Source organism: Cydia strobilella, chromosome 2 (genome assembly GCF_947568885.1).
Source record: "Cydia strobilella chromosome 2, ilCydStro3.1, whole genome shotgun sequence".
In the NCBI taxonomy this organism is placed as follows: Eukaryota; Metazoa; Arthropoda; class Insecta; order Lepidoptera; family Tortricidae; genus Cydia; species Cydia strobilella.
In genome coordinates this window covers 8141268-8168730 of record NC_086042.1, presented here as the reverse complement: position 1 = coordinate 8168730, position 27463 = coordinate 8141268, and the positions used below count along the sequence as shown (strand labels likewise).

Genomic DNA, 27463 nt, shown 5'->3' with positions numbered 1-27463 from the left:
ACGATTTTAAAATCATCTTCACTCGCACTCCCTTGTCTTGTTGCACTTAGGTAAATATGGCAAAGTTATTACTTATTTTTGTCACGAATATTACTAGAAGAGCGATTTAGAATATAATGCTAGAAGTTTAACAGAGATGAAGAAAGCTGTCGTATACAAAGTCACACCATGTACCGGGCCAGGTGCCTCTAACTATATCCATGTGCTGTCTACACATAAGCGCAAAAAAGTAATGTTTAATGGACCGCGCGGAGGGCGGAGTGAGAAGATTTATCTTTCCCCTCGCGGTGGGAACCACTGCGCCGACACGCTTGCCTTTGTAGGCATTCCCGACGCCTTCTGATTCGTGAGAGCCATTATAAATTGTTACCTACAGATTAGTCTACTATATGTATGCGGAGATCACACATTAGATTGGTAGCGGCACAGATTAATAAATAGTTACTACGTAGCGGTGAGTTACCTGCGTTCGGTGAGTGGGAAATAGGCTTGGCAACTCCCAAACCTGGCGTTGAAGTGGATTTTATTTATGAAGACACGGCTTAATTTCAGTTATTTTGAAAAGGCACAGCCAGCGTAAGTAATTAAGCGCATTCAAGTGTTTTTACTTAAGCAACAAAAAATACTTCGGGCGTAAATCTTTTATAATTTTTTTCGTTATAATACCTACCTACCCAAACGCTAAGTTATATCGTAGAAGTTAATTTACCGGCTACTAAGAAATTAACCTTTTGTCTGTATAGGTCGGTAATTATGTATTGTAGTTACCTATTGACTAATAAATACATGAGGTTGAGAGTTTTCGTGGAGGAAATGAGAGGAACTTGTGGCTTTTAGATCAAGTATTTCTGTCAGAGGTAAAATTATACAAGTAAACAATAAGTCGAAAACTGAACAGAACGAAAACTTAACAGATTAAACTTTTCAAGGACAAAGTTTGCCCAATCAATAAGCTCATTTTTATGTACATAGGTATGCTCCTATGAAATATCTACATTTATCAAGCTACAATGTAACTACATTGTATTTTTCTTTAAGCCTCCATGTGTAGGTATGGCTACACGTGCTTACTTTATGATACGAGTATGATTCAATACAGTCTTAGTTACAAAAAAACGTTTTCGAGCGAAGGCAAAAAGCCAGAAATATTTATTTTGATTTATTAGGTACCTATCGCCTTTAGAGTGGGAGTTATGACCGCTTACATTTTTTACTCCCTTTATTATTCGCAACATTGTCAGATGGAGTCACTTAACCAAAATATGGCGTATTAAATCGCATAAAGAAAACAGTGTTTTCGCAAAATAGTTGAAGATAAAGGAAAGCTGTAAGAGCGTCGTAACTCTGCACATAAAGTCGGTGAATGGCTTGAAAAGAATCTATAGAGAGAATTGTTAATAAAGATATAGAGCGAATATCGCAGGACATTAGTGAGATTTTACGATGAGAATGGCGGGAGCCATTGAATGCACCCGTATGGATAAGAGCCGATAACCTTTCGTCGGAGATTGCCAAAGGATGAAATATAGATACACGATCATTATGCTATTAAATTATAGTGTGAAAAGCAATAAGCATTGGACGGACATCAGTGTGATCTATGCGGATCTACTTTATGGCATTTCTAGCAGTTTACTTTATATTACGTTTTTTATAGTACTTTGTTGAGATGAGTAAGAAAATTCGAATTGTCTGTTACCTACATAAAAAGAAAAAAAATACGAAAAACTTTTTCAATAGTAAAACTTGACTAAACTATAAATCATTCTTTAAATCAGTAGGTAACTAGGTACCTAGAAACTTAAATACATTCTAATACGCAAATTCTCAGTTGTGATTGTGATCATTGTTTTCGTAATGACCATATAATAGGTATGTAAATCTATTTATCTAATACTGTTTATAAAATATATAAGTATATATATTAATTAGTTACAACAATTGAAGCCTACATTTTAGATACGCAGGCCAATTCCCCGAAAGGGTTTTTTTTATCAGCGATCTCCCCACATAAGTATCAGACAGGACAGGCTGAGGGCCTAGAACGCACGCCACCTACATATCTCGGAGAGCCATAAATGTCTTGACCGGGATGATATTTTACGACGGCTTACGCTCCGCCTTATCTCCTACACATGTGCAGTGACATCCAAATTTATCGACTTAAAAATACCCAAGATTAAGAAGAGATATGCCCCCATCCGCTCGGCTTTTATAAAATATTATTTTTAGCCACAAAAACTTTTTACATATTTATGGACGAATAAATTTTATGCAGAGATAAGTATTAATTTAAAATCTGACAAACGCAGCTAAAAGGTATCTGGTTGCTTTTGTTGTCATTTGAAGATTTTACATGTATATCATCTACAAGGCATCCACAGATAGCACGGCTTTTTTGCACATTACCTACCTAATAGGTAGGTAACTTCGTTCTGCTAATCATTCTTTGAAAATACATTAGATACCTGTAATGTTAGTAAGCTATATATTAAGTAGAGGAAGAAGACCCATTATACCCAATGATATTTGATAATGTTGCAGGGGCTAATAATTAGGGGGGGGGCGGGGGGCTGGGTAGGTACCTTGTTTACCCTCTTAGGTATTAGATATTGTGATAAATAAATTATTTAATTTTATGTACGTACGTACTTACTTCAAAATGTTTCTTTTGCCATCTAAATAAACTAATGGCTTCTGATACTGATGTCAATAAAACAACATTAAAATTCAACCCGCCTACCGTTCAGAAAACTTTACAAATGTGAAAATTCACAGTCTGCAAGAAATTCGTCAAGCAAACAACAAGTACCTGAGAATACAACTAACTCTGTCACAACGTTGCGAGAATACATATACTGCGAAATAGAAGTCCGATTGCGGTCAAAAGTGACATATTTACTTATTTAGGTATTATACAGGCTGTACCAGAAAGTATGAATCAAAATGAAAAAAAATAAGGCATTCTGAACATATTCCTTACACTTTCTCATCTTAATTACCTACCTAATGCATTACTTGTGGGCTGCATTGCATCCTTATTTCGTTAATATCTACCTACCCTCTATCGCTCATCCATATTCTTGCGATAGAGACGTGGTAGATACATCTGAGTATATATCGATTTTCGTTTTTTCGCGGTAGGTAGACTGTAAGATATCAATTTTTGCAAAAACAACTAAGCACCATCAAATCTTCCAACCCTGTAGGGTAGGGAAACAAAACTTTATCTGGATATACCGATTTTATCTCGACGTTTTCTTTCACTGTAGAGCTCATACCAAGTAAATTGAAAATAATACCTCATTATTAGGTATTAAAAAATTAAATTAAAATTAAAATTGATTATTGCTTTAAAAAACTTTACAAATATTACAGTGGCTGGTGTCTCCTTTTAAGTTATTTACAAAATAACCTGTGCTAAGGAGGCACCGCTCTTCCATATCTAATTACAATTTATATAGTATTATAGTATTCTTAAAACTATGTTCCTAAATTAATTATGTGTGTGTGTGTGTGTGTGTGTGTGTGTGTGTGTGTGTGTGTGTGTGTGTGTGTGTGTGTGTGTGTGTGTGTGTGTTTTGTATGTGTGTGTTGTTAGGTATAGGGTATAGGTAGACACATGATTCCTATGAAACGAATACATAGTTGGATACAAGCGCATGGTTCTTTCCCCTGACTGCACATATGTTCGAATTAATAAGTAGATACTTAATACAAAACCCGTTTTAATTTTATACAACATACCTGATGTGAAAATTCTTCGTGTGTCAGAAAGATATTTATCCAGCATAAATTGAACTTTAGACAAAATAGGCCAATCAATTTGGTCCTCCGAGCTTCATCCGAGTTTGCTCCATCCCAGGTGTGCATAAATTTTTACCCTTTTTCAGTTTTTTGCTTGTAGATAATGTAGATCGAAAACGGTACGTCCGACGGAAAATTTGTTCTAATTAATCATGATGAAAATTGACATCTAAGGATCCCAAAGGTACCTTAATATGAATTCGTACTCAAAGTTTATAAAAAAATGGCCGCCACTTTTATTTTCTTTTTTTTTTAAGTATAATCATGTTAAAAATCCTTTTTACCAGTGTCTGCGTGATCCACGAAACCTTGCTCGTAGTGCCATTGTAATGATGGTGGGTTCCTTTTACATCGAGTGGTTTGGCAATACAAGGAAAAAAATTGTCTCCTAAGGCTACCAAAATGTATGTACACCTCCTGGGATAGAGCAAACTCGGATTACTCACATTTAGGACCAACTAAAAGTATTAAAATGATTTCCAGATTGCTGGGAATTGATTCCTCAAAACGCTACTTTTGGGTTTAATTTGATTGGCCTAAAAGGGGCCGAAGTCACGTAACTAAGTCAAACGAAGGGATTAATTGTATATAATATTTTCCATAATGAGGAAAATGAGGGACTATGTTTGTTTGGAGAAGCGTTCGTCAACTATCCTCTTAAGTTAGCTAAATAACTAATGAGGTCTAATAGAAAATAAAAAAACAAGATTTAGCACTCAGCCTACGCTGAGTGGATGCTACAGCCGTGTCGCCACTATATACAGATAAGTTTCTAAAGCAAAAGCCCTTGACGAACACATGTGTCGCCTCGCCTCGTATTCGGCCATTTTCTTTCTGTCACGTTGGTAATTTATTAGTATTTAATCTCTGGAGTTCTTCAGAAACTTCGAGCTGTGATGTGATTGAGAAGAGAGGTTGTGTAGGAGGACGTTTATTTTTTTATTAATATAAACTTTATTGCACAAAAGAAAAACTCAATGTCTAAATAGCGAACTTCATGCCATGCCTAATGCCAGTCAACCTTAGAACAAAGCAGAAAAGCTTGTGGGTACGAATAGTCACGGTCATAACAATAATTATAAACCAACACTTTTTCATAATAAAAATAACTAGCACTCCCCGCGAACTTCAATATATGAATATGATAATTTTCAAAATCTGCATGCCCTACCCTATAACCTAGAAAACGATATCCATAATGATTTTAGAAAAAGAACATGTCAGCCATCTTGGATTTCATATTTCATATTTATTTATTGCATCCATGGTTCACAGGTGTTACATATATAATAGTTTGTTTCACATGGGCCCTGGTAGGGCACGACAGTTATCTTAAATCTTAAGATTAATTTATATATGCACAATATATTTGACAGTGTCTTATTTAACTTTTAATAATATCATAGTTGTATTATATAATATATTCAAAAATAGCCGTAGTTTTTAAAATCCGCAACCTTGAGAACCTAGAAAACGAATATTTTTTTATCGTTATTTTTCTGATATTTTAATAGCTATGTAGGAGAATAGCCAATCCAATCAGGAGATTGGATTGGAGCAGAGACTAATCGAATAAACCCAAAATCATTAAAATCTGCCTAGCCGTTTTCGAGTTACACCTAGATCGTGTAACTAAGCCGACTTTGGCATTAATGATCTCATTTAGAATTAAGTTTCCATAAATGATCTCATTTAGAATTAAGTTTGACATAAATGATCTCATTTAGAATTAAGTTTCCATATTGTACGCCTCTCTGAGGCAGGACATGAAGACTATTGTACATTAGAATAACATCTCTGTAACTTATGACCAACAATAAATATTTTGATTGATTGATTGATTTGTTTTATATACTTAATATCTAGGAGACCGAGCTTTGCTCGGAAAACATATAGCCACGTCAAATGCCGAAAATGGGCAATCAGCGGAAATAATTCGTGTAGTTTTGAAAATTGGTATACCTTGTGGTATCGAGGGTGGGGGGGTGTGCTGAGGGTGTATGGGGGTGGGGGGGTTGAAGGTACCTTTTTTCATATCTTTGCTCATATCTCGAATATCGGTACGAATAGCATTATAATTACTTCGGAGAAAAGTTTAAACATAAAAAGTTAACGAAGAGATAAAAATAGACGATTTAAGAAAACGTAGTTTTTTCGAAATTGTTCATCATAAATCCAATTTTTAGTATAGAACAAGCAAGCTTAGCGACCTGCTGGTGAAACATAAAAAAAACAGCCAAGAGCATGTCGGGCCATGCTCAGTGTAGGGTTCCGTAGTTATTCCGTCAAAATAGACTATTTGCAAAAAATCAAAAACGGCTATACCGATCAGTGCGCCTACCACCAGTTTGGCGCTGACATAAACGTTAGCGTGAACGTTATTTACTTTCTATGCATCTCGCTCGTACTGACATATTAGTACGAGCAAGATGTATATAATAGTAGATTGAAAGGTTGAAAGGCACCCATTTCCGTCGAGGTAGTTTGGCGCTCGAACGCAGTGAGAGCGTCAATAGTCCGAGGCGGAAATAGTGCCTTTCACTCGAGTTAAACACAACTTTTCATATCGAATGCGAGGAAACCAAACAAGACAAGGCAATTTTGCAAAATCAGTAATTAAAGTACCTTAGAGATCTACGGCCATGATTTTTTTCCTAAGGACTTACTTGCAATCGGAGACTTTTCATGTGTGAAGATAAATAACCCCTAGCGGTAAACATTTACGTTGCAATATTAACGAAAACACACATATTTTAACAAACTGCAGCAATTTTAAAATGTTTTGCTCATTATAGTATTTATCAAAATCAGCGGGATTGCCTCTTACTTTTTAATTTTTTAATTTTTCGTTGTAAAACCTAATAGTCAATGGCATCCCAGTCATTTTGCCAACATAATAAAGGTAGGTATTTAAAAAAATTAAATATTTTAAATAACAATTTAATGAATTTATAAAATAAACAATTTTTATTGTATATGTTATTTTATTTTCATGAATATAGTGCTAAATAACTTTAAAACCCCATTTAATATCGTACAAACGTTTAACTTTGGCTGTATAAGATTCTGCCTTTGCTCATTTACGCAAGTGTAAGGTTTAAAAAATATATTTTTGGTGTATTCCTTTTGGTTCCTGGCTTATGAAATCGAGTAAATACAATTCAACAAAAGAAATCAAGAATAATTTATTTTAACAATTTACTTACATCATTTTTGATAAAAAACGATTCAATGCGGATTCAATACTAATTGTTCCAGGCGGGGAAATAAAGACACTAGGTACTTTTCCATTTTGTTTCTACCCAGTTTAAGTAGCTCGTGGGACGGGGACGCAGAGGAGTACCTACACCGTGTACTGTACACCACTTTTCTGCACTAGAGCAGAAACGTATCACTTTCTGCGCACTTTTTGGAACAACAACGACACACTTTCAGAGCATAAGATATGAAAACTTTTTATCTACACTGCCACTAAACTATATAAAGAAAACATTAGTTAGACAACACATTTGTTAGACAAGCTTGCGGCGCAGACTTACTTACTCAACTTTGAAATATAACTACCACTGTAGAGTCCATCTAAGCTAACTTTGCACCAATTTCAACAAAACAAAGTGAGGAGGTAATAAAAGTCATATTTTGATAGAAATTTGACACCAATGATGACTTTACGTGAATGTTTGAGAGTACGGATATGCAATTTGAATACCTACCTAATTAGAATTTCCTTTTAAAGCAGACCTTCGGCTCCGAAAAGGATGACGCAACCGGAATAATCGGGATGAAAGAGAGAGACAGAGACGACCCAATTAGGCTTCCTTGTCTGAACTCCATTATCACTGCACTAGAATTTAAATTATTTTCTCCTACAAGCTTGCGGTATTCTGGACTTCACTCGAATGAGTTTGAATTTGGACTAACATAGTGACTGGCCTCGCACGTTATATGAGACGCCAATAAACCAACCGCATCTATTATGGCATGGCCAGCTGACGTGGAACATAAACCTTTATGACCACACGTATTTGGACCCGGTGACCTTACACCGGTGGTTTTTAATTGCCTTCAGGACTTTGACTTTGGCTTGGTACGTATTTTAATTGTGTGTGGAATTGTTCCACGGCATAGTAAAAAGGTACCGACCGATCAACGAACAGCAATCGTAGTAAAATGTTATTGGACCTAAAACTAATAGTTCCCAAACGTAACAGGCTATAGTGTTAGTAAAATAAATAGCTTTTATTGTAATCAACTAACGGTAGGTATCTTATAGGTAAGCGTGCTCCACCGTAGGCCGCTCATCATCACTTACCATCAGGTGGGATCGTGGTCAAAAGACTGCCTATTCATCTTTAAAAAAAACGGCAGGCAATATTCTCGGCAAAGAAAATGTATACCTTCGCATTATTAATGCAAATTAGCGTCCATATTTAAAAAATAATAATTAATATTTTTGGACATAATTTAGTAAGTATGTACTCTGATTAACATAGTAGATCAAATAATTCGACTTCTGCAGTAAAGCCGAAAGACAAAGTTGAGTTGCTGCCCAATTTAATTTAAAATCGACACGTTAATGCGAAGTGTCTCACACGCAAGTCACAAAAAACGAACAATACTAATATTTAATGGCAAATATCGGTCCTAAAGTCTCATACACACTAAATATTGGGACGGCTTCGTTAAGCCGGCTCAAACTGATGTAACAAAGTGTGCAAACACACCGTGTGTATCCGACTTATTAACAGATCTTCACCATGCGTTAAGCGTAGGTGCTAAATATCCTATCATAACGAAACGTTTTTAATCAAAATCTTACTTTACTAGCTAATCATTAAGGCTTATTTTGATTTGGACAGGGATGGGATTTTTAAATTGCACGCGCATGATCCGGTCAGCGTTTACTGCACCCAAGGCAATTCATCCCGAGTTAACGTTTGACTAATTTGTGAAGTATTATGATGGCTCGTAAAATCGAGCCGCCTGGTACCTTACCTAACGGGCTATCAGCTGATATTAGAACCGTGCAGGTGAAATTAAATCCGAGATTCGTTTGAAAGGGAAACATGCTATAGCTGGAAGCTGTTTAGAAATTGAATTTCCGGTTAATCGAATGGTGTACAACGCTAAGTAATTACTTGAAATTGAATGAATTATGACTGAGAATCTTGTAGCGGGACTTTTCCTACCTTTATTAAAGTTCAATACTTAAACTAGCAATAAGAAGCTACCATTTAGTACAAGTATTAGCTAGGTATATAGATAGATAGATGCTCATATAATATAAATGAATTAAGGAAATGAACTGTTTTAATGATAGGTACCTGTCGTTTCTCCCTCCTTTGAATCGGGCCATCAGTAGATATTATGACACAGATTAATTTCACTCCAGTCTTCACTTTCGGTAGTAGGTCCCAGACCTACGTGCTGTGCAGCACAAACCAAAACCCCAACTGGCTCACTCGCCCCGCTTACCTTGAACCTCGTTTTCACTTTTCGCGTTCAAATAAACCGACGTTTTATTGTTTTTGCTTAGTGTTATGCAAATGAGAATCGCCAACAGTAGCCTGTTTATGAAAGGGTTTCCTAAAAACGGGGAAAAAATCGAGAGTGAAAGCCAACTGGGGGCATATTGTCCTATCGTCACGCTTGCGCTGGGCTGTTTAAGAGATAAATATTTACGTTCCGGCATGCAAAAGAAGTTTTTTAGTAAGCGCGGCTACCGGATTGCTTTTGTTATTTAAAACAACAACCCTTTGGCAGCTTTCGGCGGACTTTGTTTGTTGACACCGGCAGACAAAAAACGTGCGATGTCTCAAATTGGATGTTTTAATGTAGTTTGGGATGTGATCTCTTTAACTTCAAACAATCTTAGCCAGTTTCTTGTTTTTGGGGTTAGGGATTAAGGGTCTCCAAACAAAGCAAATATATAATGGTTATAGTATGTATCTTGTGAATTATGGGAAAGCATTTCTTTTATTTGTAGGCATATATATAGGTAATTAACTTCGAAAACTAAAAAAAAAAGTACCTACACAAATCCCTTTAGGTAAGGAATAGAATCTTTTGACGGTAACTTTTAACGGTAAAACGGTAGTTGATGATAAACTTTTGAGCTTTTTTTATATTCAAAGGTATCTAAACGATATTTCTATTACTTGTTTCAAAATCACTTTGTGGGTAAGGGGTCGTCCATTAATTACATACATGACACAAAATTTGGATTTATTGACCCCTCCCCCCTTGACACACTTTTTCATAGGAAAAAGATAGGTTTTTAATATGTATATACTGTCACACTTGACATGACCCACCCTCCCCCTGTGTTGCTGTGACGTAAGTAAACAAATACCTAACTAATCAACGCATCACTGTGTACAGTAAATTATTGTAACGTATATCTAACCTACTTAATAATTTATTGCATCTAAAAGTTTATTGGCGTCTAAAAACATCAACGCAACAGCTACGTCAGTCCACGTAGGTAAAAAATCTAATCAAAATCAAGGAATTTAACAATTCAAATAATGTAAAAGAATTCGAAGTATGGCAGCCGAAATAATTCGGCATAGACAGTGCGGTAGCGGTATAAATGTTTACGACGGGATTCGAGACGTCATAAAAGTGGAGATAAATCCAATCAGCCCAAGAAAACAATCTACTGCGAGAGGGAATTGCGTTTGGGACCTAATGTCATGCATTCTGGGATTAGGTAGGCTCTGAATTATTGTACCTTGGACTTGGACAATAACTCTAGAAAGATAAAAGATTATAATAACACCTAATATACATAATACTCAGGCGGTTGGCAAACAAATTGCGTCGCATTTTCTAGTAGAAGGTAGCTTAGTTTCGGGACGGAAACTAGTTTATATGTTACATTTTTATTTATTTAAGTAAATACAAATCTTTGGAGGGTGTTGGTCGAACTCTCCCGCGGTGACCGGCCGTGTTGGGAGATGGGTTGAAAAGAGCAGTAGCGTGGACCGGACCTAGAGGCACCAGAGCGAGAGCCCGCCCACGCGCTAGGTGGACCGACGACATAGAGACGGTGGCGGGCCAAGGGTGGCAAGACCTGGCGAAGGACAGGGCAACCTGGATTTCTTTGGAGGAGGCTTTTACCCGAAGGGGGTCCACACAGATTATTTAATGAATGAATGTATTGCATGCTGTTGACATATTTAAATTATATAATTATTCAAATTTACTTTATATTCATGATTTTTCAATTGTACTTTTATTAATTAATATTCTTCCTAAATTAATGTAATTGATATCTACTATAGCATGTAAGGTTATAAATCGATATATTTCTTTCACTACATTCAATCTGTATGGAAATTTAATAAAGCTTACGTAATAAATTCGTTTACGTAGTACCACTGTATATATCTTGTATGTAAATGAATAAAGTTAATTATAAAGCTTTATTCATTCATACATTCAAATACAAATCAACTTCATGCAGCTGAGCCATTAAGCAGTCTGTAGCTTTAGGGGCCGATTTTTGAATTTCGATCGCTCTATTTTGTGTTCTCCCTAATACTAAGTATCTCCACTACTAGGCATTTAAATTCTGCTTATAGAATTGAAAACGAGTGGTCAATGCCGCTAGATTCCTAATTTCTATCGCTCGTATTTCAAAAATAGCATTTCACCGTTGTTACAGATTTTTGAGTGAAAAAATCGAGTGCTCGAAATTCAAAATCCGGTTCCCTGGCCATAATAAATTTTTAAGATAAAGAATAAGAATAAGAAAACATTTATTGCCACACAACAAAAGAGAAATTACAGGAAACAAATAACATAAAAAATTGGTATGCGCGACAAAAGGAGCGGGTTCAGCATACGCTGCGCCAGCCACTTCACCAGGAATTGACCGCACAGCGCTGATTTTCAGTCCGCCCCCCTTACTGAACCACATTGATATGTGCGCGGGATATTATTTTTACAGATATATTTTTACCAACGCTTCATTTTAACGGTAGGCCTAATAAGTGTAATACGAGTAGGTATCATTGCTACTGCTCATAACGTGATAACATAACCGATCCGATTTCTACATGAACAAAACACGCTGTCCGTCTGTCCGTCTGTCCGTCTGTCTGTCAGCAGGCTGTATCTCATGAATCGTGATAGCTAGACCGTTGAAATTTTCACAGATGATGTATTTCTGTTGCCGCTATAACAACAAATACAAAAAAGTACAGAACCTTCGGTGGGCGAGTCCGACTCGCACTTGGCCGGGTTTTTTTTGTCTTTATACTTCATTTTTATATCGCAAGTGTGATGAAAAACATTGTGTGTAATTCGGGGCGTAATAAATATATTTAACTTACGCCCCATGTTGCACAATGTACTATAGCTACCTAGGTATAATATGTACCTACCTGTTCTAACTAAAGAAAAGTAAACGTTGAACGCACTTCGCACTCTCCGCTAAGCTTCGCCTCGGCCTTGTTTTGTTGCATCGGCAACACTGGCAACAGATTTACATTTTAAATCTACTATCTTGCAATAGGGATAAATTCTGCATTTTTTGTCACAGTTAGTGACATTGCAAATTTTATTCATATATGTATTTGACCTTATGACATGGTCACCATGATATAAATTATGTCATAACGTTAACATTTTTTTCATGCAATTAGCCCTGTTTGTTCTGAAATCCCCTTTTTACTGATAAACCACGAAATAAAATGGGTGTGGGACTGTATTATAAAGTTATGGAAATATGGTTTACTTATATTAGGTACCATCCGTATTAAGTAGGTTTCTTTCTTTCTTACAATTATTATAACTATTATAAGTATGAAATCTACAAAAACGCCTTCTACAGTTATGTCTCACCGACCTTCCCCATTTGACGATTTCTTGACGAATCATTGCCCTACTTGCCATGTTCCGAGTAGAAATTAAAACGTGTCGAATTTGCCTCGTATGCGTCAGTCAAGGCTCACAGAGGCATATTCAGATAATCATTTCTGGTTATCAATTTGCTCCGTACCTATACTATGATCTGTCAGCTGTCAACAGTGACATTTGGTTGAAGAAACCAGATCATATCCGTAACAAATTGATACCAAGAAATGACTATTTGAATAGGCGCCATGGTTGCAAGCTGCGTGTAGCGTGTAGGTCGTAGGTGTAAGATCAGCTGAAAGCCCGTCTGGCAATTAGCGGAGGCAGTGCAAACTGCAAACGCAGCCCAGCCTGTTAATAGCGACAGAAGGAAGAAACGACTTTACATTTATTATGAATTTATGTTTTGAATTTAGAAAAAAGCTGTAATTTCTTGCCCATAAAGTAATACGTACATAATTAAACGTAATATAGATTACGTTGGATTAGAAACTAAGTATCTACATACCTATAGGTAATTTGTTGTGTTAAAGTTTTGTCGTACCAAGCGTTCCGACAAGCAACACTTCATCGCGATTTTTTTACACCACGTCGGTGGCAAACAAGCATACGGCCCGCTTGATGTTAAGCAGTCACCGTAGCCTACGGACGCCTGCAACTCCAGAGGTGTAACATGCGTGTTGCCGGCCCTAATTTCGCGAATAGGAGAATACCTAATAAAGCGATTTAGATCTCTCGCACTTTATTTATAATTCTTTATAATTCGAAGTTCAAAGTCACACTCGCATTAAAGGCTATTAAGTACCTAATCGGGCCGTATTTAGCTACTTTACTGTCCTACTATTTGACGGCATAAAAATTATCAGCTTTTCGAGTCTGCTATTTTGTGTAAGATTGCTTGAAAGATACACGTCGCTCTAGCAAAAAGGCAAATATCTACCTAAGTACCTAAGCGTGTGTTATATAAGAATGCGTCACACTGACAATGGATCCAACTACACTGAAATTAAATTCGATTGCAGGACCTATCTGTCTGACGCTACTTCGAGTAGCACCCAGCAACACAGTGCGCATCTTAGGACTTAGGCGCGGACGCGCGTCCCAAGTCAACACTCGCGGAATGTGGCACGCGCACATTGCCTTCGCTGTATTACCCGTGACCCCTTTCACAGACGTACAGTATCCATACTATATACCTACTTACCTATAGGTATTGCAGCGAACAGTACTTTAGATACATATTGTTATTTATTACTTACTTTCTGTAGCCTTACCACGACTGCCTTCGCAGTGTCAAAGTGGCATATTCGCTAACGTCTGCGTTAACTTGCTTTCTATACATCTCGCTCCCACTAAGCGTTATCACATTATCCGATCCGATATCGGATGTCAGATACAACCACAAATAAGTAAAAATTAAAAAAGCTCCTTTTTAGGGTTCGGTACCCAAAGGGTAAAAACGGGACGGTATTAGGTACTAGACCCCATTGTCCGTCTGTCCGATTGTCTGTCTGTCTGTTAACAGGCTGTATCTCATGAACCGTGATATCTAATAGACAGTTGAAATTTTCACAGATGATGTATTTCTGGTGCTGCTATAAAAACAAATACTAAATAGTACGGAACCCTCGGTGCGCGAGTCCGACTCGTACTTGTCCGGTTTTTTAGGGTTCCGTACCCAAAGGGTAAAAATGGGACCCTATTACTAAGACTCCACTGTTCGTTTGTGTGTCTGTCACCAGGCTGTATCTCATGAACCGTGATAGCTAGACTAGACAGTTGTAATTTTCACAGATGATGTATTTCTGTTGCCGCTATAACAATAAATACATAAGTACTAAAAACAGAATAAAATAAATATTTAAATAAATATTAAAAATCGTGATTTTTTGCCGTTTTTTGCGTAATGGCACGGAACCCTTCGTGCGCGAGTCCGACTCGATCGAACAATTAACGCTCTACGGTTTTGACTGTAACTTATTACTTTATACCTAATCAAAGTAACAGTAGGTATACCTATCTACTTAAAGGAAGTAACTACATAATATCCCACGGTAACGCGACAGATATATATGATTATTGCTAGAATTTAAAGCTTTAATTAATTGGCAGTAATTTATTGTCCAAACATGCGGCAATAAACCGCCCAATGATGGCCGGGATCATTCGAGGACCAACTTTTATTCACATTTTATTAGTACGCAAATTAAGCTGGTAAAAAACGTGAAAGTGCCTACTTCAGTTCAGAGAGTAGATATACCTAGAGCTTAAATCAGTAACTAGATACGTTTTACATTTAGATACAAATATTTTATTTTAACAAAAAAGAGTTAGTAGTATAAAAAAACTAAGGTGCTAAAGAAACCATCATGTGAAATTAGGTTTATAGAACTTTATTTTCTAAAAGAAATTATACATTTCACTAGCAGAACTAAATATAAATAATCAGTAAGTATAGCGAGTGCATGCGTACTCACTTACAAAGCTCTTAACTAATTAAAACTTTAAAATAAATAAATACTAAAACTTATGTTTGGTAACTACCAACTTAACTAAATATCCGTAACATTTAAGAACCAAAATGCTATTTTTGTTTACTCTTTAAGCACACAACGCGAAATAAGGTTTATTTTTACTACTAATCTAAAAATAAGTTATTAACTACCTATATTTAACTAAACTCAATTCGAAACAAATACAACAAACCAGTAAACAGTGGGTAGGGAAACAGGTACAAATTACATTCATTAACATTAACATTAACATACATAACATACGCTTTAGTTTGAAACCAATTCTATGACCACAACATTAAATGTATTGTTTGATATAAACGTAGCAAGCACAATACCTACTTTATAAGAAGGTAAAGAAGAACAACTAACATCAACCTGAAGTGGTATTCGATAAAAAAAATTTACGACTCGTGACATAACTGCCAAATTCAATTTTTAATATGTCCGTCAACTACGAACCGTTGACATTTCCTATTCTAAATACATTTTCATCGCATCTTGCTCGAAAAAGATGTTATTTCATGCAGATGTAGGTACTGAAGGAAAAAGGCCTATATTGTTCCCACGGGAGTTATGGATTGTGAAAAAGTTTCATTCATTCATACGAAATAACTAGTGGTATAAATGAGTTTTACTTTTAAAATACTAACGTTTATAATTTAGTATTTTTATTTATGTTAAAAATATTTAATTTGATTAATTTAATAGCCGTTTAAATATTTTTACACAATTTTGAATTGTGGCTGAATGCCGGATAGGTCTGTGCCTTCGATGCTTGATCTTTCGAATCATGATAATATGGCGGACGAATGTTTAAAATGTCAAGGTATTTCAGAAATTATTTCGCTTAAAATTTAGTTTTTTCTTTGCGTGATGAAAAACATTGTGTGTAACACCGGGGGTAAGAATATTGCAAAATCGAGTCTTTAATTCACTCCAGCCTGCGCCTGTCGCGAATTAACACTCTCGGTTCCAATATTGCACTTACCCCCTCGTTGCACAATTTACTATTAAGTCATGTTAAGTAAGCATTAAAGTCGTGACATCGCAGGCTTTGCAATGTGACGAACTGTCTTTAAAAAATACGAATACTACTCCTTGTCTGCCCTCTATCACATCCCGAATGCATTATAAAACCATTAAGCCCGTATTCACCATTAAGTAATTTGAACAAAAAACGCATAATTAAAACGAAATAAACAGTACATAAGATAACTCGTTGCATTCGAGATAACAATGGTTTTATTCTCGGCCGCAATTATAATAAAATGATGAAATATTTGTGTAGTTAACCAGCCCCGACAAATGCCGTCCCGAAAACCTTAATAGTACCTACTTAAATTATTTTAGTGAGGTGCTATGCCGCAGGGGCCTTTTTATATTTAATATATGTATCTACTCTAAGAGAATAAATTAAATTATTTTGTATGAAAATATTTTAATTTGTGTTTTTCAGTAGTGTTTTTAGTGTGTAGAATTTCAGTTTAATATATGTAGTTTTATATTAGATTTATTATTGAAGTCTTATTTTATTTTAGTTTAGTTTTTAATTACCTATACTTATTTTTTTCTATGCTGTATAAGTGTGATAGCCTTGACTGTATTAAATATTAGTTAGAATTTTATAAGAGGTTTTTTTTAATAAGTGTAGATTTGTTGTAATGACTGTGTGGCATTCGAACTTAAATAAAAATCCGTTATTGATATTTAATTACTTACAGCGCATCTCACTCGCGAAAATAGGTGTACCTAAACTACCTAATAATACCAACTAGTGGGGCACATGTAAATTTTTTTAGTTTATTGATATACTAATATTGATAGGTTCCTACATTGAGGTTCGAAATTACAATTATGAATGTAATGAATGAATGAAATTATGAATGTAATTCATTCATAATTTCTCCATGCAATTTCGAACCTCACTAAGCTGTACCTTACCTACCGTTTTCTGGATGCGTCTTCGCCGAAAAACCAGCTTTCTAGCAATTACAGAAATATTAAAGGAGTCCATATCAATAAATGAATGATTAATACTGGAATGCTCAACATTCAATAAAGTAGGTACACATCGAATTTTACATAATTTTTATTTAGGTACTCCTAATTTGTTGTTTGCCGGCACTAGCAAAGGCAAGGGAGCGTGGCTAAAGAATATGCTCAACTACTCTTTTTTTTGATAATGTTGTACCTAAGCTAATTCCGCACAATTATAGTTTACGACGTTATAGAACCATAGTGCGCTGACCGCCGTTTACTTTTATTAACATTACCTCACAAGTGTTTTAATTAGCATAGTTTCCTTGCAATTATAATCTCATAGAAATCTGAGCATGCAAATAAAATAAAAACCGCAATTAAGTGTGGTTTGCCTTATCTTCGTTATTTATATTCGAGCGAATCAGTTTGACAATCGAGTCGGGTTGAAAAAGCGTGCATTCCACGAAGGGTCGATGATACATTTCCCTCGTCTCCGTCCCAAGTCGACGGTACATACCTACCATAACTATACTGCCATGTATAAGATGAAAGATGAGGGACCAATAGGGCTGCCGCGCACATGGGACAGGGACACTTGACTTTTTTATGTTTAGCAATGTTAGATACCTACCTATAGGTAGTTCCATTTCTACTCGTAATTCTAGGTAATTATCACATTTTTATAAAATCTAAGTCTTAATTTTCTAGACATATATAAAAAAATTACTGTAAGTCCTCTGCAAATCTACAAAAAATCGTATCTTAACTAACCTTATATGGATAACTCTGAGAAAACACCTATTACCTACGTTTAAAGAGCTTAGTACTGCTAACTACCTAATGAATAAGTAAGAAGAACGATCGAGATCTATCTGAAACAAATGGCATACCTTGTAAATAGCAAGATACTGAAGATACATGACAGCACAATTCGCACATGGCCTATGCCCCTACATGGCGCCGCGTCACAGCAGTATCAGCCCTAGCATGCAGGCAGGCGGCGCGCGCTTATCCAAGCAGTCGTCCCGGGCCGCGGTCCGCCCGCCCAGTCGCGCCGCGCTCGCCGCACTACGTCGCTCGCCTCCGCGCCGGCAGCTCGCCGTTCAGCTGCTCTGACAAAACCATAAACTATTAGTGCACATAATTAATTTACAACACAGTAAAAGTGATGATACCAGTTTATCGACTATAAATCTGTGTGTTGTGATCGCGTGTCGCAGGTAAGTGATAATTGCTCAGTCGTTGCCGCGCCGTTTGCGGGGCAAACAGTGACAGTGTGAAACGCTGTTGGAAAACAATGCGTCGGTAACCCTTTGGCTGTCGTTTGCGTTTGTTTGCGTTTTGACAGTTGTTTGCGTTGTACGTTTTTTGTTTTGTGCGCGTTCGTTACACGTTTGGATTTCTAATTTAAATCAGTCTTTGAAAATGCGAAACATGAAATGGCTTGCGACTATCTACGTCACGCTGCGGTCATTCGCTATTATATAATACCTAAAATATGACGTACTTAACTATACTCTCAAGCATCGTCTGAGTAGATACGTCTGCGTCAGAGATTGTGGCAATAGGCAAAGTAGTGTACTTGTGGTTGTTACGCTATCTACCTACATTTGTAGTTCAGATTAGAAAGTAATCTAATAACAAGAAGATATCAGAAACTACCTTGACTTTTTAACTAGGAGCTTATTTAATGTAAGTAAGTATGTCTGCTGTTAGGCCTGTTAGGTACCTCTCTATTCTTGTTTCATAAAATAAAGTGTCCATTACCTAGATACTTACCTACTTACATTTTTAACGTCCAACGGCCAACTATTTATTTTTAGTATTCTTGAAATTAAATATAAGTGGAATGGATTAATGCAATTTTCCAGCTAATAATAAGTTTGCAAATCTAAGTTATTAGAAATTTCAAATAAGGAACGTTATCCGAAACACTTCATTCACACAGGTAACTACTTCGATTAGCTTTGGCGCGACACGATAAGTTTTTTATCAGGTCCCTACAGATTTTACCTACCTATAAATTAAGTATCTAGGTATATCCGTAAATTATAAACTTACAGCACGTTAATACAATCGTAATTTAAGCACCGATATCACGGCCATCACAAGTATTTTTTAGAAATCCACCTAGATTTTTCCGGCTTTTCATTAATTTAGTAAACCGCGTCGTAAAAAACAAGACAAAGATCAAAAGGCGCCCGCCTGACATCGCGTTGAGCCAGACATCAAACATGTGACATGCCTCACATGCCTGCGCGCCCGACGCCTCCGCGCTCGGCCGACGGTGCGATCAACGCCTGATTTGCATGCACTTCCTTTAAGCAGGCCCGTATGTGTATACAGTCATTTTGATAGTAATGAGTAGCTAGTAGCTATTACCTAGTGACTTGCAGCTTGCAGCAAATGTATATTATGAACTTTCAAGTAGGTAAGTACTCTCAACTACAGGTAAACTTACCTACATACTTATAAATTCAAATACATATAAAATAAATCTTATAATTATAATTTAGTGCCTCCTCCGCGCTCTCAGCCGTCAGTCAACAACGCGACGCCTGATTTTGCATGCATTTCCTACCTGTTTTGATGGGGGTGGTCTGGACCTACGACCCATTTAAGGGCCATTCTACTTTAATAAGTATAAGTATAAGTTTTTTTAAGTGTTTTGTTTTAAATAAAGGATGTAGATCATAATCTTTAATAGGTAGGTATACCTAAAGCTAGCTTAGTTATGAATACAAACTTGCAAAAGTAAATATTTATATTTCTATCCACGAGTCATCCAAACCAAAACATGATATACCAATAATAACTCTCTTTGATGTCCACATGCCTGGTGTTCCGAGCCTCAGTGTGAAACTATGATGTTTTCATTTTCATTGATAAATTGAGACAGCATTATAATAATCATAAAAAAGATTTATTGCTGAAACTTGTTTTCGGTGTTAGCTGAAAAATGTTTGTGATGACCAATTTGTGAAAACGAAAATACTTGTAGAAGAAGAAGAAGAAGAAGAATAAGTTTATTGTTTACCGTGTCAAACATGATGTTAAAATGATACATAGTACCAACGGCTACCCTTTTCGGGTATACAATATTTTACATAATTACAATATTATATACATCATCACTTAAATTTATAATAAGTACATCTAAAATTATACAGTTTTAAATGAAAAGTACTCATTCAAATCATAAAAAACATGATCTATTAGCCACTGCTTTAGCTGTCGTTTAAATGACTGTCCGCTTAACATCTTAAGACTATTGGGTAAATGGTTGAAAATTTTGATGGCCGAGATAAATGTACTATTGCAATATGTTGTGTTATTAACCCTCGGGAGCAATATATTGTACTGATATTGAGGGCGTAAGTTATTACGCCGTGCTTACCAGAAGTTAAAATAATGTTTATTGAACGATACAAACGAACACAGCTCAAGGATGTAGAGGCCAGTTAAGGTAAGGAATTTATTATCCTTGAAAATATTTCTGAGGGATTCCCTGTGATAGAGGCGGTATATATTCAATTCAATTCAATTATTTATTTGATTCGAATCATTTTGATCCATATAGTGTTAGTAAATACAACAAAACTTAGAATGAAATAAGGTTAGTGACATACAATTACAATTCACAAAACACACACATAAATTATAAAATAAAATACAATAACAGCTAGTATAAAATCTAGGCAATCTAGATGCACCATTTCTCAACATCTGTTGCGGCCACGTGTAGACTGTTCCAGTGTTTGAGTAATGGTGCATCTATCTTACCTGCCAACGTTTTCAGGATACTATTGTTACTGCCACACAGTCTCCGCATAAGTGACGCCGATCTGTTGCGTATAATCGCAAAAAAGTCGTCCGTGTGCGCCTCCGCGAACATTCCGGACGCACTACAGTGACGCGGCAGTCCCATCAGCATCCTGAAAACGTTATTGTACTGTATTCGTAGAGCATTGTACGCTCGCTGCGTATAGCCGCCCCACAGGCTGCAGGTATAAAAAGATTGGCAGAATGCCTTAAACAGTGTCTTTTTCACGTCTTTATTACACCTAGCAAACCTGCGCGCCAGCATATTTCCGCGCACGGCCAACGCTCTACGCTCCCTCTCTATGTCGAGGTCATCCTTGAGGTCCTCGGTAACCCAGTGACCAAGGTATTTGAACGTTTTAGTGACCTTGAGAAGTTCCCCTCCCAAGGTCACAGGGGGTATTGTTTTGTAAGATATAATGCGTATACATTTCTTCTGTAACTTAAAAGTTGTTTTTACATTGACAGAATTTCCCCAGTAAATAACACCATAATTTAAAAGAGGGTAAACATTTCCATAATAGGCTTTTTGTACTATGTCTTCTGACTCTTCTGAGCAAGTACTAGATAAAACGGAAAGAGCATAACACTGGCTGGATATTCTTTTATTTAATTTTTCAATATGATATTTCCAGTTTAGGTGCGAGTCTACAGTTACGCCTAAGAAGTTCGCACTATCTATATTTTGTACTATAGTGCCTGCGTGTTTTACGTTGTATGAAAATAATCGACTGCAAAATTTGACAGCTAACCTGAAAAAGGCAATGATTTGACTGAATGAACTTCAATTCTGTCGCGTGTACGAGCGTTCCTAAATAAGTAATTACTTACCTACTAATTAGCTAAAATTATATTAATTATGGCTGACGTATCTTTGACTACATATTTAAACTGCATTCGCTTTATTGTAGGCAGGAATTTATTGCATTCCTATGGGTAATCTATGCAGCAACTAAGAATAATAAAAAAGATTTATTACCAAGTGCAAGTTAATTACAGTTAGTTCGCACTTGGTAGTAGGTTGTAGAGGATTGGGTAGGAAGCTAAGTGATTAAATTATTGATTGTTGTTATTACTGGTATAACCACTAGATAGCTCCCGGGGTTGACGCGTCCATGGACCTTGCATCCCATTGTGTTGCCTTCGGATTTAATTTTCACAACGCTTCGCCACTTATAGTTACCTAGGTTTGGTACCTAGTTATATCTACCTATATATATTTTACATTAGTTTATTATTGAAAATTATGTAAGTTCCTTACCTGCAGCCTGCAGCATGAGTCTATTTTGAATAATAATATTATGATTAAGATTAAGTATGATTACCTGGTACCAAAATTCAATTAGTTATATAAACACGGTAAAACTAGGCTAAATTGCAGTTACTGCTGAATGTATTCACCAGAGACGGCAACTCGTGCACAGTAAAGGTCAATAAACTCGTGCCTTCTAAAAATATTTCTAGGTAGGTGAACGTTGGGCAAACACATTAGGAAAAGGTCACTTCTGTGGAGAGTACAGTAAGAGTATAAGGACCCTGGTATACATATGTAATGTACCTATTCCCGCCTGTTAGAGCGTTTTCACATTGTCCGATCCGATATCGGATGTCGGAAGGAAGTAAAATGTAAGATATAATTATGTGTTTCTCTGTATTTATTTATACATTTCTTAAATCATTATTACTAAAAAAACGATAAATAGGTAACGCAAAAAAGGCGGACTTAATGATTGGAAATAAATGATTATTTAATTCAATTTAATGCCAATGGCACTCTCCTGCAGCTGTTTTTATCATAGGCGCCTTCCGACATCCGATATCAGAAAGGCGCTTTCGATAAATTCAGCCATGTCGGAGCCCCCCGTCAGCTGTCGAACCCATAATATTTGTTTGTGTGCGTTATGTGTAGGCATAATGCTTGTTGTAGTGTGCGTGACCGCAATAAAGACGGCGCCCGGGCGCGCCCCCGCGGCCTGATTACGCAGATGTAGGATCCTACATCCGATATCGGATCGGACAACGTGAAAACGCTCTTAAGGCTATGCTTAGGGTACAGCGTAAAAATAAGCTTTAGTCTGCAGGAAATACGTACGAGTAAAGCATATTATAAAATGTGTATGACCCATGCAGGTACCTATGTGGCTACCACCAGTTTGGCACTGACATAAACGCTATCGAGAACGTAACTTACTTTCTATGCATCTCGCTCGTACTCGCATATTAGTGCGAGCGAGATGTCTTGATAGAAAGTAAATTACGTAGACGTTAGTGTATATGTTAGTTTTGACACTGTCAGTGCCTCATGTTACGGGCACTAGACTAGTTTAGCTGACAAGCCGGCACGATTTAATATCTAAATAAATAAATATTATTTTATTTTATTTGTTAGGAAAACATACAGCTAGAGTAACAAGTTAGGTAATATTTATCAGTACGGTTTTTACTCACTATTATTTTTAGTCGCTTTTGGCGACATGTTTCGGATTCTTTGGGAATCCATCCTCAGGCACGAGTGTCCGCGGCGGTTGTACGTCGTGCACTGCCCGCGCCGCCCGCCTCGTCGCTAGGTAGGTAAGTTAGGTAATGACATAGAAAGAGTGAGCCAATTACAATTATTATTATAGGATAAGAAAATCTTAAACAAATCGACCTACACAGTAGGTTAGTTTAGCAATGCTTGTTTTGTGGGTACCTACTGGACACAGATAGCTATTGATTAATACATACTTACATAACTAGAAAACATCCATAGATCAAGAACAAATATCTGTGACGAACACACAAATAAATGCCTAAATTTATATGAATTTCATGTTAACAATATTTTTTTGTACAATAAAGTGATTTACTACTACTAAATGCGCTTCCAGAATTTGAACCCGGGACCTCTTGCTTCCTAGGCAAGTAGGCAGGGTCACTAAAATCTCTACTACCTATATTTATTACTGATTGTGATTACTGCATACTTTGCGAAATAGTAGAGTTCTGCTGGTATGGTTTATTGGAGAAAATACTCAACTCCAGCAGCATTACACTTTTATTACAACTTAAATAAGGGGCTCAATAGCTAGCTATGTTCATGTAAAGCCCGTTTAACGTAACAACAAATCGTAAAGCTTGACTCGATTCATTCAACTCAAAACTTGACCTCCATGCCTATTAATTTTACTGCTTCAATGTTGCACAACTGACTAAAGATAGCTCTAATCCACTACTTGGGTGTCTACTTTTATGTTACTTAATACTTATTGCGTTTATAAAACTGTAAATTGTTTTATTTTGATTCAAATGGCTTTTGAAATAAAGGTGCCAATGTTAGTTTTCGGCGCACGTGGGTGAACCGACCATTATACGTTTACGCACCGTTTACGGGTGTCATTCATTTGGCGAATCGTGGTCGTGAATAGGTAGATTTTAGTGATGGAGTTTATATTTGTAGTTGTGTGGACTGTTGATAAATATTGACTTCTAGATTCGTTTTAGAATACCTACTGGTAACCGAACAAGAATGATTTTTTACCCTTTTCTTGGTAGGTAACGTACCTGTCATTAATTTTTTTTTTTTAATTATTTGTAAGCCTATATTTATGCCATAAGTATGTTTATTTTTTTAAAGTATACCAGCAAGATATAATATTTATACCTACACCCCGTTTTAATACCGGCTGAGCGTCGGCGTTGTGTAAATCAAAACCATCTACGAGTAATCAGTCCTGTAGTGAGTGTAAATCTGCGCTGGCACCTGTGCAATAGACCTACCTTTCTGAAACCGACAGTGTTGCCATTTGAAATAAAACAAATTGCTAAAATATTAATATCTATATCAGATATAGTTAGTCAAGCAAATCTTGACAGTAAATAAGAACAAAAAAAACTACACTCATCCCCTTCTTCTGGGCGCCAGCACCCAAGGCAAAGACAGTATGACTCTCTCCGTCTACGCCCGAAGTGAGACAGTCCCTTGACAAACTATATCTACCCAAAACTTGTATGAAAAGAATCAATCTCGAATTTTATTGGTGACAATTACTATTTTTATGTAGGTGTCTAAATGTATACTTATTGTGATGTATATGCAATGATAAAGGCTGTGGAATGTGCATGTGTTCTACACAGACAAAGGTGTCTTGTGAGAGTGACAGATTGACGCCATGGTCCTTCGATTAGATATCATTGGTACTCATTTTATAGTAGCAAAGATAGATATAACTCTGTAATAGATGGATACAGTCTAAGGAAAAAACGTGCCTCGAAAATCAAGAAAATTTGATTCTCGTTCAGAGGGCGCTACTAGTTTTGGCCTACAGTCGTATAGATGGCGTTGACGGTTTCGTTTGTTATTTAACAATTTTAACGCATATCAGTGAAAGAACATGGGTCAAAATCATAAAAATAATTAATGCAAATAAAAAAAATCATTTATCTATATTTAAATACATTCTATCGTATTTTTATAAATCTTAATTTTTAGTTTTAAAGTGTGTCGACAGATGGCAGTGAATTTACTGGGGTTACAAAATTTACTATGACAGTACCGCTCTAGTATAAGTTACTCTATGATAGTAGATACCTATGCTTAACATGCTCATTTCACTAAACCGATCCAGAGATCGCGCGTACATTTTGAAATCCTTGCAATTTGACAATACCTAAAATTCTTTATGGATTTGATGAAATCCCGGTTTTAGTTATTTCCCTGCATCATGTTATATAAAACAGATTAACGTGTACGTGAAAAAAACTGTGATAATCAAGTATCCGTGGCCTTAAATACCTATATTACAGATAAACCTGAATATATAGCAACACTGAAAACCGCCGCCCGTACAAGTGAAACGGTTTCTAATCAATATCCAATCAGCGCGCGCCGTAAAGTTAACTAAGCGGGAAATTAGCTGCGGCCGCTGTCTGCGCATGCGTCGAACAGGTTTTAAAGAAATTCAAAATGCTTTTTTACTCGTTCCATTACTAGCGCTGCCACTGAGGTTTATCAGACATACAGTCAGACAGACCAAAGCTGATGTTATGCAGGCTGATTTCGGGGTCGTGTAGCAAGAGAACAAGACATCATACAGAATTTAAAGATGAGCCTAATGATGTTGTTAATTATTGTTTAATCACCAATAATGATGATTATTTTCAGATGACAAGTAAAAAAAAGTTGTTTTGCATACATTTTGGTCACCCTACTCAATGTGACGTCTTGTCGCTTTCCACACAGCGTATGTCAAAAGTCATAGGGTGACCATTTATCGTGAAAAATAAGAAAATTTTAACTAATTAATTATCTTTTAATCAAATGTATCATGATATGCAATATGATAATGTGGATCATTTACAGTCAGAAGATGTCTCAACTCATTTATATGACAGATATCTTAACCTGCATACATATATTTATCTATAGAATATACCTCTGAATTAAATAGCTAGGTTATTATGCAATAATTATCGTGCCGAATTTCGGCATCTTTATCAGAAGGTTCTTAGTTATTTAAAAAATAGGCTCACGTCTGGTAGGTACGTGTGGACGAATGCTCCTAAGGGTACTAAGATAAATAGATAAGTAGGTTAATTCAGAAAAATAAATATTTTATACATGGCATGCCGAAAGACAAAAAATACCTATAAGTAAATACGGGAAAGCGTATCTACGTAGGTATATTAAAAAGTTTATCTCACAATCACAATCACATGTTTTCTGATTTCTGATAGCTTTTAACTTTAGAGTACTTCACATAGAGAAGACAGGAAAAAGGAAATTACTTAATTATTCGCTTTCACTCAACATTTTATTACATAAGTTAGGTACGAGTAGGTAGATTAATTCCTACCTATATTTATCGAGAAACTTAATAACTTTATGAAGAAAAGCTCTTATTACCAATTGTAGACTCTAACCAATTGTAGGTAGGTAGGTATAATTAGTACTTACTTACCTACTACCTATAATAAAAAACCGGTCAAGTGCGAGTTCGTTTAACTCGCGCACCGAGGGTTCCGTACAAACTTTCAATTTTCTCATGTAAATAGAATCACGAAAGACTTGACCAGAAGTATACTAAGCGTAATTGTGTACAGCGCCATCTATCGGCAAATTGGCGAACTAATTTGGGCGATCTGTATGTATGTTAATTTTTCAAGGATATTTAATTTTTTATCATGTAAACCGATTTCGTGAGTTTAACAAGCCACTGGTATTGTGCTTCATTGATTACGCTAAGACGTTTGACTGCGTGAAGTGAAGTACGATGTTAGATGTGATGATCGAGATGGGCGTGCCTGAACACCTTACTTTTTTGGTGCAGAATTTGTACCTCGATGGTTCGAGCTCCGTGAAACTGGAAAATGAAAAATCCAATAATTTCCACACCGAACGAGGCGTTCGTCAAAGCTGCATTCTGTCGCCGAAACTTTTTAATTTGTACGGCGAACATATTATGACGAAGTCATTGGACGGGTGGACGCAGGGTCAG

At 36.3% G+C, this 27463-nt stretch overlaps 1 protein-coding gene across 1 annotated transcript in view; it reads left to right on the top strand.

Moving 5' to 3' along the window:
- Window positions 1–18087: 18087 nt before the first annotated feature.
- LOC134750398 (homeobox protein abdominal-B) overlaps window positions 18088–27463 on the top strand; it is a 130760-nt gene continuing 121384 nt past the window's right edge. Inside the window, exon 1 of the mRNA XM_063685579.1 lies at window positions 18088–18385. The gene's annotated coding sequence lies outside the window, so the exon portion shown is untranslated. The remainder of the gene's footprint in view (window positions 18386–27463) is intronic.